The sequence below is a fragment of the Lepidothrix coronata genome, unplaced genomic scaffold, assembly GCF_001604755.1.
Source record: "Lepidothrix coronata isolate B3197 unplaced genomic scaffold, Lepidothrix_coronata-1.0 Scaffold0, whole genome shotgun sequence".
In the NCBI taxonomy this organism is placed as follows: domain Eukaryota; kingdom Metazoa; phylum Chordata; class Aves; order Passeriformes; family Pipridae; genus Lepidothrix; species Lepidothrix coronata.
Window position 1 is genome coordinate 6601014 of NW_016690180.1, and position 6669 is coordinate 6607682.

Consider the following 6669-nt stretch of genomic DNA (forward strand, 5'->3'; position numbering starts at 1 on the left):
ATGAGGGAAAGCTGTAGTGGTGTATCTTTAAAGGGGGTAAAATTAAACCCCTACAGCAGCCTCAGTGAAGATTTAAGCTGGGAGATGGAAAACCCAAGGTCATGTGAATTAGAACAAGGATTCAAAATGCTGCTGTGGACTCTAGAACACACCAATCACTTCCAGTTTTGGTTTTACCAAGTGATGTCGCACAAATCAACATGAGAGTGATACTTTGTGGTAATACAGGTCCCAATATAACAAAGAACATGAGATTCTGCGTAATACTAAACATCTTACTCCATTTCTATCCTTGAAATTCAGCCCTCATGAATTTTGATCCTTACGTGTCATGCTTAGGTCAAAGCATTTGGCTTGACAGTGACCAAAAAGCGGTCTTTTGAATTTGCTACCGGAGGAAGTGCCACTTTTTCTAAAGCCAGATTAACAGGTACAGACATTAAATGTTGCTTATGAGAAAAAATGAAGATGCCATCAAACGTATAATCATATTGTAGGAGCTAACTATTTCACAGCCAGAAAATCATATGAATTTTGAGTTCAATTCATGCAACCTAAAAATTAAAATGGTTATAACTTCTTCCTTTTTCCTGTAATGAAAGTATGGAGGTAGGATAGTTCAAGAACTGTAGAGTGATGAAGGAATTATCTAAAGAGAGATGATATCAATCCTGAAGACTCAGAAAGCAGAAAGGAATACAGTTATGATGGAGCTCCTCAAGGATAGTCTAAGAAGTAGTTGAACTACTTTGTTTAATTTGATTTCTTGCCACAGTCAATAGGACTTCACTATTCATAGGAAAGAACTGAAGTCAGTACCTGTGAAGACTGGAGTGCCATACTGGAAGAACTGCAATGACAAAACCAATATAAGCTGGGAGCTCCATGGCTGAACTTGACATTGTGACTGAGGAACCTGGACACATTAATCCATATTTATGATACATGACGATGGTATGGTCAAGTGACAGTTATCACAGAGCATAATAGGCAAGGGCATTTCACTAAGGAGATAGAAATACTGTGCATATGGACTCTGAAAGATGCCAATCATGCATGAGGAAACCCATGTAGCTGGTCAAAGTCCGTGACACCGTGCATGGAGAAACCTTGTCTGGGGTAGCAGACACTTTTCCATGTCCATCTCAGAAAAGACTAAATCAGAGCATGTCCAATGAACAGAGCAACATGGAACCTTATGAGAAGAGAAGACTCAGAGAGAGGGGACACGATTGTTGCTTGTACCAGTGAGGTAAATATCCACAAGAGAGAGGAGCTACTCTGTGTAAAAAAGAGTATCACCACAAGAACAAGTGGATATACTCTGGTTGTGTAGAAATTTAGCCTGGAAAAAAAGCAAAAAGACCCTTCTAAGTATGAGAGAAATTAAGTTCTGGAATTCATGATGGGATTTAACAATGTGAATATGAAACATAAATAGTTTAAAGAGAAAACGTGACACATTTGTGATGTTATATAACAGTGCCTGAAGTTACAGGATTTTTTTCTGAAGACACACACAAACACTGCTTAATATCCATTTTGACATAGTACTGACTTAATTTTTAATTGTTGATTTTTTGAGGGAATGTGTTTTCAAAGAAATATGCTGGATTTATATTCCTGAAAACTAAGGTTCACAGAGCATCTAGAGTACATCTGGAAGCAGCACTCTACTGCACCCTCCCTGTCCTCTGTCTCATACCTTTCATATTCATAGCCTGATTAGTGTTCTGGATGCTGCCTCTGTTCCAACAGGAACTGTTGTTTTGTTTGTGGTTTTTTCTCCCTTTTTATATTTGATGTTAAGAACTGTAAAAAAAGCCATATGTACCAAAATGGTCAGATTTTTCGTGTGTCAGAATAAACATTTGTCTGATTTTGATACAGTCTATAAAACTGTACAAGAAATAAATCTATCCTCTTATTTCTCCAGTTCTCTGTTCACAATATAATCTTAGCTTTGCCCAAGCAGCTGTTATGTGAAAACAAATCTCTAATGCCTGTAGCTGGAAGCAGCCCTTTATCACATTCATCCTTTTATATGTATTTGTATCATCAATTTAATATAAAGAAACAAACCCAAAAGTTTCAGGAAGCAGAGTCTCAGTGAAGTACAGCCTAGAGGTAACCCACCTCTTGCTTTCCTATGAAGAAAGTAACATTTTGAAGAACACAATATGAGCATGTCAAAATGAATCTAAAATAAAGGCTTTTATTAAAACAATGTATAAAAAAGTTTTGCATACCCTGCCTCTTCTTATTTATCATGAATACATTGTCCAAGCTTGTATTTGAAGCTTTCGCTTTGAAAAATCAGGAACAAAGTAATTTCACATGTTTTATGATCTTGTGTAAGTATATTAGTTTGAAGCTTATTTAGTCTGCTATAATGCTGAGGTTTTGCCAAAATCTAATGGAAAGAGAATGATGGAAAGTCTTGAAAATTATTTTGTAAAGTTTAGAGCACTACTCTAGGAAAAAAACCAGAACAACACTAAAACAAATTAAAAAAAAATAACCTAAAACAGGATGGAGCCTCTGAAGAAAGAACCTAAACTTCCAGAAGATGGTATAAGTCACAATTTTATTGTGCAAACAAAATATAATTACTATTATACATTGACTAGACAAAAAAACATCAGGCAAAAAGGAGCCCAAACTTTGAAGAGCAGTTCAGACACAACTATCTCCACTTCAGCAGTCCAGGTTCTCTCTGTTACACTTCAGCTGAGCCAAAGAACTAATATTCCTATTAAAACACCTATGTGTCTAGAATATAATTAACACTACAGTGTTTAAGAGGTATTACTGTCTGCACTCTCAGACATACTAAGACAGACTTGTTACAAGCCAGAAGGTGGAAAGCTTTAGGTAAATATTACTTTTAGTTCAGAGACATAAGAATAAGTCTGCAGTTATTCTGAATGGTGCAGTGGGAGTAGAATTTGGCGTGGTGTTTTCAAAGGTTAGTTAAACAAAATATGACCTTCTTCAGGCTAGGGGAACAAAAGAGGTCAGCTCATTCTCCAGAGCTACAAAAGGTCTTTCAAGGATACCAAAGAAATAAAAATAAAAGCCATGATCACACTTCCTAGATGGACACACAGAAACAACACTTGTATGTTAAGGTATTACCCAGTGGAAAAAAACCCTGGGAGCTTCCCAATCAATGAAGAGTCCTGCCAGTAATTTACCCACCATGGAAAAGAGTTACAGATTCAAACAATCAATTTTGTCCAAGGTCCCAAAACAAGAAAATTGTGGAACTAGGATTTGACCCGAAATCTTGTATTTTTCAGCATCTTGCAGTATATAACAGTGCTTCATAAGGCACCTTGAAGAACTGCAAAGAGTCTGCTGAATCTGATTTTACTTTAATAACTCCTTGGGCAAAGGAAGCATAACACAGCTTCCCTATTCCTTTCTGGGTATGGATTTACATAGGTTATTCTCCTGCTTGCAAAGACATTCTGGTACAAGCTGGCCATTGTGTACAAACAGATCCGTTACCCAAACTTCAGTTCTCTGCTGCAGGTTGGAATTGATACTCTAGTCTCTTTGAGGGGAGGAAACAACTCTACTCATATGTCTCTAACCAGCTGCAATGAATCTGATCATGAAGTGCCTCTGAATCAGGTGTGCAATTCTTTCCTCTGCTGCTGCTTCACATACACATCAAGAAACTGTACCATTCCTATGGTGACTGGATAAAGCAGAGATTTTCACTTTGCTACATCAGGCCAATGCTTAGGGTGAGACTGCTAGCAGCCAAAAATTAACTCAAAGAAGGAACTGAATCCTGAAGAAAGACAAGTCCTTTCCAATGTCTCTCTTGTTCTGAAAGGAAAGTAAGTTTATTTTTAGGTTGCAGATTATTCCCCTCTCTCATGCTTTACCACAGAGGTTGGAATTGTTATTTGTTCTTTACCTTCCTTAGGGACTTCATGCTCTAGGAGTTAATATATTCTACTATAAGTGAATTTTTCATGCTTTAAACAACTTCTCATAATAAGAACAGCTGTTTTTTCATGCTTTGAGGATCATGCCTCATACTATCAGAGAGAAAAAATATCTACTTAGAAGCAGAAAAGATGCTATTTTAAAAGCGTTCAAAAGGAAATAAAATTGATATGTCTGAAGGAGTCTGGTGCTAGAAATCTCTCTATGCTTATATGCTATAGGAATGAATATGTTAGCTGCCCAAATAATAATGAACATAAGAGTGTTCAGTGGAAATCTCAATTGTTCATGTTTTGATGATTTTAAATTAAAGACATCCTTCCCTTTCTCTTTAGATCAACATTTGTTACAGTAACTAATGAGGAAGTAATTATAATGTAATTGGTCAGAATAATCTGACAGGCAAAGAATTACGTTCTTGGTCCTAAAGGACTACATAGTTCTAGTTTTCCAACAGATTTGGTACATGTGGGTGGCATAGTGGAGGGTATTTGCCTTTAAGCAGGATAAAAACTTTTGCAACTTCTATTCTCAAGAAAATATTGACAGAGGCATTGTCTAATTCTCTAAAATATGTTACATGAAGGCATTTCACCTTAATACAGATTTATAAATCTTATTTTAAAAATTTCATCATATGAAAGCTACTTCTTTTTACAGTGACTTTGAGATTTGTAGTCCAGCCACAATAGTTAAGTAGTCACTCACTGTTTCTTTTAAATGGTGAGTAAACAGCTTAGTCATTCAGTCATATTTACCAAGAGGAAAATAACTGTCCTCAAGATAAAGATAAACTAAAAGATGAGGCATTGAAAGATGGAAAAACAAAGAAACGAGTTAAAATAAAGACATTAATTTAAAATCCCTGCTGACTTTCAGGGAAGTATGACTCTTCACTTCAACAGCAGCTAGAGGAGGCTTGCATTTGTCATTGGCCTTTTTGGTTTGGGGTTTGTATTGTTGTTTTTTCTAGAATAGAAGTTGACCACAGCTTTACCCAAGTAACAGCATCTGTATCTCTAGCACATCCAGCTGAGGACTCAGCCCGCAGTATTCCTTGATACTGTTTTCAGCACTTCTAACAGATCCTGTTCTCAAAGATGATCTTCAGAAGAAAGGATTGAACATTTTTGTACATTTGCTCTTTTAAAAATATCTCTAAAACCTACTACTTGCCGTTCTCTTTGTATGTTTATATGATTTTGTTTATATTCTGTTTTAGTGGACTTTAGCTTTTGTACCCTCAGCACTGAAAAAAACCCATTGATTTCAATGCTAGATTTAACTCAAACAAAATGAAAAACTTTTTTGTGTTTCTACTTAATTGATTATAGAAAAAAACCAAAAAAAACCAAACAAAACAAACAAAATTAAAAGCAAAACCAAGCAGCAAGGATTCTGCTATATTAGGTTCTAGTACTGACAGGAAGTGAAGAAACAAGTGGCCATACATATTTCACATGTCAGTGAGTCTTACAAGAAAACCAAAACCCAATGTCATGCCTAAAAACAGCCAAGAGTTTATCTTGTCTGTAGGCTGTGTGAAACACAAGTAGGTCTTTAAGTCAAGTATATCACAAATTCTTTATGTATTAGGAGATTCTGCCTTCAGTATCATGTTGTCATGTGGCCCTTGGAAGAGCAGGACTATCCAAGTGCACCCATCCAGAGTTTTAACAGACTTGAAACTGTAAGGACTCTATTTTTCATTTTTTTTATATGTTAAGGGAATTCTGAAAAAGAAGCATCAGCTTTTCTCTTTACATGAAATCTATGCCTTCTGTACTGTATTTATGACTTAAAAAGGGTGTCTTTCAGAAATACTATTTTCTATATAGAGGTATCTTTTGAACTCTTCTCATTAACCTCACACAATATAGGAAGCTGGACCAAAAGGAAAACAAAATAAATTGCTACACAGAAGGAAAAAGCTAATAAAAATGACATGAATTGGAGATATTAAACTCTGTGGCTCTGTGTCAAGGGAAGGGATTGAGGTGGGAGGAGGTCTTAGGGCAGACCAAGCAAAGCACAGCCTGTTGTGAGTATCCTCGGAGGTTTGCTACAGTCCTGTAGCTTTGCTAAACTCCCCCTGTGGTGTCTATTATTTCTATCTTCCCTTCTCTGGCTGCTGTACCATCCTATCCTCTCCTGCTTGCCCCCTTCCCTTGCTATCACCACCCACTCTTGATTTCCTTCTGACTACCTCTTTTCCCTTAATTAATCAGGAAAAGAGAAGTTGTTTCCACCAGCTTTGCTTTGCCGTTGAGTGGTGGTAGGAGTTCAAAGAACAAGGTTACTTCTGCACATGCTGCTTGTTCTTTAAGGCCCTGTTGCATAAAACTGTTTCCTTCAGAAGTCCAACAATGTACTAATTAACAAAGGAAAAGACGGAGAAACAAGATGAAGATCCTGGGAGGAATGAGATGAGTGACAACAGAGAAGATGTTAGAGGGAAGCAGGGGAAAGAAGCAATGACAAAGGGAGGGCTGGGAAAGACGCACACAGGAAAAGGAGAGGTACAAACAATAAAGGAGAGGAAAATAAATAAAGCAGACATCGCAAGAGAGAGGTAACTGGAATAAAGGGCTACATAAAAAGAAACTTGACGATGATTTAAAGTTCCCTTTAGATTACAGTACGCAGTTCTTACAGAACAACTCTGAGGACAGCGAGTACCTCAGTCAGAGAGAGCTGTGCATGATA